Below are 11,832 nucleotides of genomic sequence, written 5' to 3' on the forward strand. Positions count from 1 at the left end.
GCTGGTTTGAAGGGTTTCTGTGTGTGGCATTAATGACCTCATTTAAATATTCCTGAATTGAAGGCTTTTTTTAGGTGTGCTGTGAATAGCATTGCCATATTTTATTTTATTTTATTTTTTTCATGGACCCTGAGCGAGCGAGAGACAGAAGGAAAGAAAGAAAGGAAGGTAGCAGCTGACCTAGTTTGAAGCAGCTCTCGGCGGCGTATTTTTGGCCTGACATTAGTGAAACACGCCGGAGTCATGAGGGACGTCTCTGACCCTCGTCTTCATCTTCATCTTCATCAGCGTCTGCTCTCTTCAGTGTGCAATCAGTGTGGCTTTCCTGATGTCTTCAGTTCCTCCAACAATACTGTTGTGCACAAAACTAACATTATATATTCAAATATTCATTTACAGTTATTGCAATTTCAATATTTATCAAAATAATTATTTCTTTTATAGACATTTCCATATATATATATCTATATATATATATATATATATATATATATATATATATATATATATATATATATATATATATATATATATATATACATACATAAAAATAAATAATTATAAAATTATAGATAAATGAATATATAGAATTATAGAAAATGTTTTTCCAAATAAAAATGATTGTAGGACTCATGTTATTTACAATAATCATATTTCTGACTGATTTTAAATCAAGCATTATAATAGCATCTGAATCTTGACTGCTGATTGGTTAGTTTTAGATTATTTAATTATTATTTATTTAGTTTAAAGGAGCCATGTGTAATGTCTGGCAAAAAAATCAAGTCATACTCCACATTCCATACCAGATGGGGGCAGTATGCCTCAATAAAGTGAATTGGTCTACTCTAGAGTAACAAACGAGAAACGGCATAGTCTCTATGCTCCGCCCCTACCTTCACAACAACCCTAGAGCCATAGCAGAAGCCTAAAGAGGACGTTTTGCCTCCAGAGGAACGTTGGGTGATGTCAAGTGATCTTGAAACATGACATCTTCAAGCTACTCCCCTTCACCTTTACCAGTGAATATGTTCATATTCGTTTTGTTCATATTACATTTTGAGTTGTATATACACAACAGCATTCTGTCAACATCATTGGTCAACATCAGACAGCTGATGTTGACCAAGCTAGCACCAACCAACGTAACCAGAGCTGCCAACTCTCAAGCATTCACCGTGAGACACACGCAATCGACTCTTTTCACACGCTTTCAAAAACTTGACCGCTCTGAATATAGAGTGAGTGCGCGCGCGGCCGGGGCGCTCTCTCTCTCTCTCTCTCTCTCTCGGGTTCATTATCATCGAAGACATTTCAAGCTTCTTAGGTAATGTTACATTTTAGCATCAGCTTGGTAGAGACGGGCTTTGGTAGATAACAGGTGAAAACCGGATCGGATCTGTGGGTAAGTTATAGCTAGCTAATTATCACACGCAGCTACGGTTAGCCATCGCTAACATTAGCACGTTTATCGAACAGCCTTTGATACATTTCTATGTTATAACTTCCCGAAAAAAATACGAAAACATATAAAACAAACTTCTAGCGAAATACTAACAGCATCTTACTTACCAATCCAAAATAAATGTTGCAAGTTCGGAGTCGAACCTCATTTCTTTCAAGTCCATCAGTTGTCTCCAGCGATGGAAAGCAGTGCCGATGTTTACTCTGTTTCGGCTCCTTTTCTTAGCGGGTGGTGGTGGTAGGTGTCTCTTGCCAAGGGCTTCAGCCATCCTTCTGCTCTCTTCCCTGAACTGAAATGAAGTAGTGGGCTGTACTTTCCACACGATTGACATCAGCTTCAAGTACGCCCACAAGCCGTGCGAGTTATTCGTGTATTGCAGGTTGGCTGGTGGGTATATTGCCCGCATACCGCCTCCCATGGCCGAAACTGGTATTACGACACCTGTCGGGCCGTGGCTAGTAATGCTAATGCTAATTAAGGTTGATATCTCTGCAGCACTATAACTTGACATTTTTTTAATGACATCATCGCCCTTATTTCTTCTCATTCTTTTGATGCGTGTAGGTCATTTTTTGGATATTTTTACCTCAATTTTTACACATGGCACCTTTAAGCTGTGAATAATTTGACATTATGTATTTGAAACATGTTTTCAGAAAATGTTCTTTTTTTGTAATATTTCTGAACTCACTTTGGTACTAGTAAGTTTATTTTTTTATTTTATGGCTAATAAAGATGTGATATATATATATATATATATATATATATATATATAATGGTTTATGTATGCTGCTTTTTAATAAATCTTCAATCTAAGGAAAATATATCAATTTTTTTTTATATTTCTGAACTCAGTTTAGTACTTATACTTCCATATAAATTTCTATTTTTTAATTAATCTGAATTAAATCTTTAGAAGAATGAAGTATTTTCTTCTGATTGTTTGTGAAAAGACAGAATTAAATGAGATTCTGAGATCACAATTTTATCAAATGTCTTTACAGAGTTTGCTCATTTCGTACACCCTGAGTACACACTGATATACACACTGATGTTAACACACTGTTATATCAATAATAAGTGCTGCTGATGATTATAATAATCAGTGATTATCAGAGCTGCGCGCATGTGATCTTGTAATACCGTCATCATCCGCTCATCCGGGTCTCTAGGGGGCGCTAGAGAGACTTGCCCGCTAACATCAGCGCTTGAACGGCGCGCGTCAGGACGTTCAGTAAAACGTGGACTGGATAAGAATCTGCGGAGTGAGATTAAAATAAATTTCCCTTACTGACAAGCTAAACAGAGGTATGTGATAGAATAATATCTGAATATTTATTACGATATTGAAGTTATACGTTGAAGTGTTGTTTGAATTTTAAACAGAGCTGCTGCTTTGCTGAGTCCGGATTCAAATACTGAGCGGAAGCGGAAGCGCTCGAGTGTAAACAGACTCTGTAGCTGAACTTTAAAGAGACTCAAGCCTCTTTTTATTTGTGATCTACTGTCTCAGTCTAAATTACACTCACACTGGGGTTTGAGGAAGACAAACTAACTACAATAGAATAATAATAACAACAGTGACAGTAATAGTGATATATTGTAGAACAGTTTCACTGTAAAATAAATGAAAATGAATATTTCATAGGTATATTGTTATTGTTTTACACTACAGCAGGGACATCACAACACTTCTTTCCTAATTTCTACACTTGAGAGAGATGTTTAGAGTCTGGAGTGTGTTTAAACCTGTAGCTGTCAGTAATTGATGCTGCACTTGAAGCTTTTATTCTGAAGGAAACTCCAGCTTCAGTGAAAACAGGCTTACAAAAACCCCCTCACTACAAATCTAGAGAAACGCTGTGAAGATAAAGCAGAACTGCTGTCTGTTGTGTTCCCAAACGCGCTCTAAACTCACAGCAGGTGAAATAAAGGAGCTGACTGCATTCATTCAGTGTGAAGCAAGCCCATCTGAACCGTCTGAACCTGAATATTTTAAGCCAGAAGAAGTGTTTTATGATTGTGTGAAGCATCGTAAGTGATTAAACTCTGGGCTGTTCTTTATGTGTTCTGGGCTGCAGTCGTCTGCGCAGACGCAGAAGGATCAGGAGACGGCTCTGACGGAGGAAGAGCGCAGACAACAGCAGGAACTACTGCAGGTGAGCAACAAACTGGCAACACAAGGTCATGGGTTCGATTCTGAGAGGAACTGATAACATGTATACCTTGAATACAGTGAGAGTGACTTTCGATAAAAGCGTCTGCTGGATGCATGCATGTAAATGAGTGTAAATCACTGTAGACAAAGCATCAACAACTTTTGTGATCCTCAAGTAACATTTGTAGAGATTGTTTCATAGCTGTGAAAACTGATTTCTGCCATGGGGTAAAAAAAAGATCTCTGACTTTTTATATCACAATTATGACACAATTATCAAATTTTTCTATTATTATTATTATTATTATTTTTTTTTGCAATTCTGTATTTGTATCTTGCCATTCGAAATTAATACCACAAAATTAAAATAAAAAATTTTAGTTGTGAGATATAAGCTCATTATTATAAGATATATACTCAGAATTTGCTAAATATATAGTCAGAATTGAGAGATGTAAACTTAAGAATTATGAGACATGAACTCTGAATTATGAGACACGAACTCTGAATTATGAGATATAAACTCTGAATTATGAGAAATGAACTCTGAATTATGAGACATGAACTCTGAATTATGAGAAATGAACTCTGAATTATGAGACATGAACTCTGAATTATGAGAAATGAACTCTGAATTATGAGACATGAACTCTGAATTATGAGAAATGAACTCTGAATAATGAAACATGAACTCTGAATTATGAGACATGAACTGAATTATGAGGCAAACTCTGAAGTATGAGATATAAACTCTGATTTTGCAAAATATAAAGTCAAAATTGAGAGATGTAAACTTAAGAATTATGAGACAAACTGACTTATGAGAAATTAACTCTGAATTATGAGATATAAACTGATTTAGCAAAATTTAAAGTCAGAATTGAGAGATGTAAACTTAGAATTATGAGACGAACTCTGAATTACGAGAGATAAACTCAGACTTATGAGAAATTAACTCTGAATTATGAGACATGAACTCTGAATTATGAGACATGAACTCTGAATTATGAAAGATAAACTGAATTATGAGATATGAACTCTGAATTGAGACATGAACTCTGAATTATGAGATATGAACTCTGAATTATGAGATATGAACTATGAATTATGAGATATGAACTATGAATTGAGACATGAACTCTGAATTATGAGATATGAATTATGAGATATGAACTATGAATTATGAGATATGAACTCTGAATTATGAGATATGAACTATGAATTATGAGAGATAAACTGAATTATGAGATATGAACTCTGAATTATGAGACATGAACTCTGAATTATGAGAGATAAACTGAATTATGAGATATGAACTCTGAATTGAGACATGAACTCTGAATTATGAGATATGAACTCTGAATTATGAGATATGAACTATGAATTATGAGATATGAACTATGAATTGAGACATGAACTCTGAATTATGAGATATGAACTCTGAATTGAGACATGAACTCTGAATTATGAGATATGAACTCTGAATTATGAGATATGAACTATGAATTGAGACATGAACTCTGAATTATGAGACATGAACTCTGAATTATGAGATATGAACTGAATTATGAGATATAAACTGATTTAGCAAAATTTAAAGTCAGAATTGAGAGATGTAAACTTAGAATTATGAGACGAACTCTGAATTACGAGAGATAAACTCAGACTTATGAGAAATTAACTCTGAATTATGAGACATGAACTCTGAATTATGAGACATGAACTCTGAATTATGAAAGATTGAATAAGATGAATTATGAGATATGAACTCTGAATTATGAGACATGAACTCTGAATTATGAGATATGAACTCTGAATTATGAGATATGAACTCTGAATTATGAGATATGAACTATGAATTGAGACATGAACTCTGAATTATGAGATATGAACTATGAATTATGAGATATGAACTATGAATTATGAGATATGAACTCTGAATTATGAGATATGAACTATGAATTATGAGACATGAACTCTGAATTTGTGATATATAAATGCAGACTTAAGATATAAACTCTGATTTATGAGAAATTAACTCAGAATTATAAGATATAAACTCCGACTTATGAGATATGAACTCTGAATTGAGACATGAACTCTGAATTATGAGAGATAAACTGAATTATGAGATATGAACTCTGAATTGAGACATGAACTCTGAATTATGAGATACGAACTCTGAATTATGAGAGATGAACTCTGAATTATGAGATATGAACTCTGAATTATGAGACATGAACTCTGAATTATGAGATACAAACTCTGAATTATGAGAGAGAAACTCTGAATTATAAAATATAAGCTCCGATTTATGATATGAACTCTGAATTATAAGATATAAACTGATTTTTACAAAATATAAAGTCAGAATTGAGAGATGTAAACTTAGAATTATGAGACATGAACTCTGAATTATGAGAGATAAGCTCTTAATTATGAGAGATAAACTCCGACTTATAAGATATAAACTCTGACTTATGAGATATGAATTCTGAATTGAGACATGAACTCTGAATTATGAGACATGAACTCTGAATTGTGAGAGATAAACTCCGACTTATGAGATATGAACTCAGAATGATGAGATATTAACTCTGAATTATGTGACATGAACTCTGAATTATGAGATACAAACTCTGAATTATGAGATATAAACTCTGAATTATGAGATACAAACTCTGAATTATGAGATACAAACTCTGAATTATGAGATATAAACTGATTTTACAAAATATAAAGTCAGAATTGAGAGATGTAAACTTAGAATTATGAGACATAAACTCTGAATTATGAGAAATTAACGCTGATTTATGAGATATGAACTCTGAATTATGAGAGATAAACTTTGAATTATGAGATATAAACTGAATTATGAGACATGAACTGAATTGAGAAATTAATGTTGAATTATGAGATATAAACTGAATTATGAGATATATACTCAATTATGAGATATAATGTCTTGATTTTGTGACATAAACAGACTTTAGATATAAACTCAGAATTTTGAGAAATAAATTGAATTATGAGATATAAACTTAGTTATGAGATGTAAACTCTGAATTATGATATAAACTGAATTATGAGATATTAACTCTGAATTGCGAGATATAACTTAGAATTGCAAGATATAAATGCATAATTGTGAGGAAAAATTCTGAATTGTGAGAATTGTGTCACAATTACCTTTATTTTTTTATTCCGTGATCAAAACAAGCTTTCATACAAAGCAGCTTCACAGTAATAAAGAGCAGAGTAATAACTGTTAATGCTGTGAACTTCACCCCTTCATCAGAAGGGTAAGAACAGCTGATGTGATCTCTAAACGACTCGTTACACTGCTGTTTGACTACGGTTCTGTCCCGAGTCTCTCGCTGGCTGATGACAGACACCACAGATCAGACCTGAAATCACCCAAAGGATTATGGGAATGTTTCCTTTCATTTCTAGCTGCTGCGTGTTTCTCCTTCAGGTCCTGTAGCGGCTGTGTATTAATTACAGCCTGTGATGTATGCATGGAACAGCCTTTCATGAACAGCCAGTGTTCTTATATTAATGAGTGTCTGTGTGTGTTCACTGTAGGAAGTGACACAGAAAGTGAGGATAATTGTGTTTAATTCATGCGGTGCTGAACACACCTGTCTGTCTCGATTCTTGTCGTCTCATTGACCTTGTGTGTCTGCATGCTCTTATTTCATCCACACTCTCTCTCTTTTTTGTGTTTTTATTTGTGTTGTTTTGATTTGTATTTTTTTAGGTGTTTTGTTTTCATGGCAGGATTCTTTCTGTTGCCAAATGTATATATATTTGATGTTATAATTTGAATTCTATGGCGCTATTTTTTTTTTTTTTTTTTTTAAAGGCTCTTCTGCTCACCACGGCTGTGTTTATTTGATTAGAAATACAGTATAAATAATGAAATATTATTATAATTTAAAACAGCTGTTTTCTATGTGAATCTCTGTTAAAGTGTAATTTATTTCTGTGATGCGCAGCTGTATTTTCAGCATCATTACTCCAGTCTTCAGTGTCACATGATCTTCAGAAATCATTCTAATATGATGATTTGCTGCTCAAGAAACATTTCTGATTATTATCAGTGTTTAACACAGTTGTGCTGCCCAATATTTTTGTGGAAACGGTGATACATTTTATTTTTCAGGATTCACAGATGAATAGAAAGTTCAAAAGAACAGCATTTATTTAAATAGAAATCTTTTGTAACATAAATGTTGTTACTGTCACTTTTGATAAATTGAATGCATCCCTGAGGAATAAAAGTATTACATTTTCTTAAGTCTTAAAACTGTGTTCAACATTGATAATAATCAGAAATGTTTCTTGAGCAGCAAATCATCATATTAGAATGATTTCTGAAGATCATGTGACACTGAAGACTGGAGTAATGATGCTGAAAATACAGCTGCACATCACAGAAATAAATTACACTTTAACAGAGATTCACACAGAAAACAGCTGTTTTACATTCTAATAATAATTCACTATTTTTACTGTATTTTTGATAAATCGAATGCATCCTTGATGAACAGAAGAGACTTCATTCAGAAACATTCTAAATCTGAACACGTTACTGATACATCAGTTGTTGTGTTATGGTTGATGGATTGATATGTTTGTAATGCTGTCTCTCTCTCTCAGTCTTTAGCGGAGTGTGTCCTTCACGTGTCCAGGCGCAGGCTCACGTCTTTAGGGGTGAGTTACCTGTTTCTGTGTGCGTGTACTTCACGTGTCAGGTAGATATGTTTGTCATACACACACACACACACACTGTTCCTATCATCATGGGTTCACTCCATAGGCATAATGGTTTTTCTATCCCCTTCCGCTAAACCTGCAGGCATTGCTAGATTCTCAAAACACTTCATACTGCATGATTTATAAGCTTGTTTTCTCATTATCCCCACAAAGTCAGAACTGACTGGTATTACTAGACTTGTGGGGACAGTTGATCATATGCACAGTTACTTGCTGGTTTTAGAGAAGCCAGCTCAGTCATTTCCAGTCAGCTGGAGTGCCCTCACATCATCCAGGCACAATCTGAGGAAAGTTTTGTTTGTCTAAGAGCACCCTTCGTCCATGAGTTCAGTTTTATGAAAGACAGACGCCAGTGACTCCGGTAAATCATTCCTGTGAGAGTGATGAGAGAACGACGCGTGTGTCAGAATAGAGCTGTGCATTCAGTGATCCAGTAACACAAGTCTGTGCTGGGGAAAACAAGTCATGTGCTTATTAAATTACATCAAAACATTTCAGAATATTGAAAGCATTATTTAATTGTTATACTAACTTGTATTTAACTATATAGGTATTCAGATAATTCCTCGTTATATGCTGTTGTCTGGGCTGAGTTATTTCTTTCTTTAAATGACGAGTGACTTCCTGCACGTTTACTTTATACTTCAGTGCGATTAAGTACTAATATTTGTTATAATATTTATTTTATACTAAATCAAAAGAGTTGAGTGCTCCTCTGCTGCCATCTGCTGGTTATAACCCTGATTTCATTTTCATCTTAAAAACTCTTTATATTTTGCCAAGAGACACATTTTGGGACAATTCTTCATGTAGTCTTCATGAATGAAAAGTGAACCTTTAGTTGAGAAATAATAAAGGCTTTAAAATTGTATAAGATTTTAAAAATGTGTATGGGTATTGTTATCATATTCTACTGTCTGTAATGTTTTTATACAAAAAAAAACTTGACCTTTAGTTGCACAAATGAACAATTACATTAATGCATCGTACTGCAGTGTAAAAAACACTATATAAATAATGGTGACTTACACACTCACACACACACACACACACACTCAGACTGATACACACTCTCACGCACACTCTCGCTCACACACACACACACACTGATACACACACACACACACACACACACTCAGACTGAAACACACTCTCACTCACACACACACACACATACAGACACACACACACACACACACACACACACACACTCTCGCTTACTCACACACAGACACACACACACACATACACACACTGATACACACTCACACACACACTCTCGCTCACACACACACACACACACACACACACACTGATACACACACACACACACACACACACTCAGACTGAAACACACTCTCACTCACACACACACACACACACACACACACACACACACACACACACACACACACACAGTTAAGGTTAAGTTTTTTTATTATTTTTTGGAGTGATTAGTTTTTTTCATTTTTATAAATTTATTTGGGGGTGATTAGATAATTCGTAATTTTTTTTATTTCTATTAAATATTTTAAATATTTCCTTTGGTGATTTATTTATTTATTTATTTTTTTTTTTTTGGGGGGGGGATTTTTTTTATTAATTTTTATGATTTTGATTTTATTTTATTTTTTTCACCCTCCCCTGATTAGTTGTTGTACTATTGTTTGTGGGGTGGTTAGATATTTTTAGTTTTTGTGTTTTTTTGAAGTCAGGTTTTTAACAAATATTTTTTGGGCGTTTAGAAATTATTAGTGAGTTGAGTTTTTTTTTTTTTTGGTGATTAGCACATTCTTTTCTTTGTGTAACTGGTTTCAGGGGATTAAAGCTGTATTATTGTGGTGCAGTGTAAATGTTGTGGTATGTCAGTATACACTGGACGGATGTGAGATCTGAAGAGGGGATGTTAAAGCATCATTCATGAGTTTGGTCTGTTTCAGGATAATGAAGTGAAGGATCCCTCTCTGCTGCCACCAGAAACTCACAGAGTCAATCTGCAGAACACACTCGTGTCATCATCAGTCGATACATCACATCATCACACCACAGTCAGCAAGAACCGAGCCTTTCCCAAGCTTTCAGTCGAGTGCTTCACTGAAGTGCCTGAAACAGCACACGCTAGTGACACCTGCTGGTCAAACTCTGTAAATGCAACAAAACTTCTGCAAAAACAGGCATAAAAACACCTTTTACAACCCCAAGGCAAATACATTCTTCAAAGTATAATATATTAAATGGACTTTAAATATTAAAATACCATTGCATATGAAGTGTCTGTATATATGTGATTTAAATTTTTTTTATTAATTTGCAGGGCTTGTTTAGTTTGTTTTATGGAGAGCTTGTCTGAACAGTCAGTAAGAGACTATTAACTACTACTCATCCTGTTAATTACACAACATTAGAAATATCTTCAAACTGATTTCCCAAAGTTTTGAAGCTTCACATCAGGCTGATCTTAAAGCTGATTGGCTGTAATGTTCCATCAGCTGACAGGAAGACGTTTTCTCCGTCCAGTGAAGAGAAATGGAGTCCAGTGCCAAAGATCTGTCGAGTTTCAAAGATGAACTGCACTTTTATATTATTGTCTTTAAACATTTTGCCAGTTATTTAATCAAGTTTTATATGTTTTTCTTGACATCTCTGTACATCTTACGGCTTCAGCAGCGCTTTTCTTGCTGGTTTTGTCTTTGCACACTTGAATAAATTGTGAAAATTGTTGTAATTTGTCATTTAAAACTAGATTTCAATTGATAATACAAAATCATATTTTCAGAAACAATGTCAGAGGTCAATTCTGGGTTCATTTATACATGAATCTGTCAGTTATGAGGGAAAAAAATATGCAATATACTATACATGTAATTTTTTTTCTCTGAATTGCAAGAAAAAGTAATAACTGAGGGGGGGAAAAAAGCTCAAACTGTGGGATAAAAAATGAGTTTTAGTTTTTAATAGCTGAAAAAATCTTTCAAAATAAAAGTCAGAATTGTGAGAAGAATTGTGTGTGTGTGTGTGTCACTTTGATTGTCTCATATAAAACTTGTAATAAAACAGAAAAGGAATTTCATGTTTGTTTGTTTTTTATCAGAAATAAAAATTGGTTTTCCCAAGCAGGTTTGTGAACGCTGATGATTTTAATAATCTTAGATTTTTTTTTTAATCTATTATTTAAAAATGTTGAAAATGGGCTACTAGACAGAATCCTGTGTGTTGAAGATCTTTTCTTAAAAAAAAAAAAAAAAAAACCTGAAACGAATGACTTTTAATAGCATGTATGTTGCTGCATGGATTTTTTTGTAAAATTTTTTTATTTTAAGTTGTTTAATGGTTTGATATTCTTCTCATTTAAATAATCTAAATACAATCTGTAATGTTTCATTGACAATTTACAGACAGCTTGTGTTGATGTCTTTTGTGTTCCGGAATC

At 33.9% G+C, this 11,832-nt stretch overlaps 1 long non-coding RNA gene across 1 annotated transcript; it reads left to right on the plus strand.

The window, feature by feature from the left end:
• The first annotated feature begins 2,600 nt into the window (after positions 1–2,600).
• On the plus strand, positions 2,601–8,338 carry LOC109061095. The gene is made up of 3 exons (XR_002012850.2): positions 2,601–2,773; positions 3,547–3,624; positions 8,286–8,338. It is a non-coding gene; the product is annotated as an uncharacterized LOC109061095 (long non-coding RNA).
• Positions 8,339–11,832: the final 3,494 nt, after the last annotated feature.

This window comes from Cyprinus carpio, chromosome B11 (genome assembly GCF_018340385.1).
Source record: "Cyprinus carpio isolate SPL01 chromosome B11, ASM1834038v1, whole genome shotgun sequence".
Classification (NCBI taxonomy): Eukaryota; Metazoa; Chordata; class Actinopteri; order Cypriniformes; family Cyprinidae; genus Cyprinus; species Cyprinus carpio.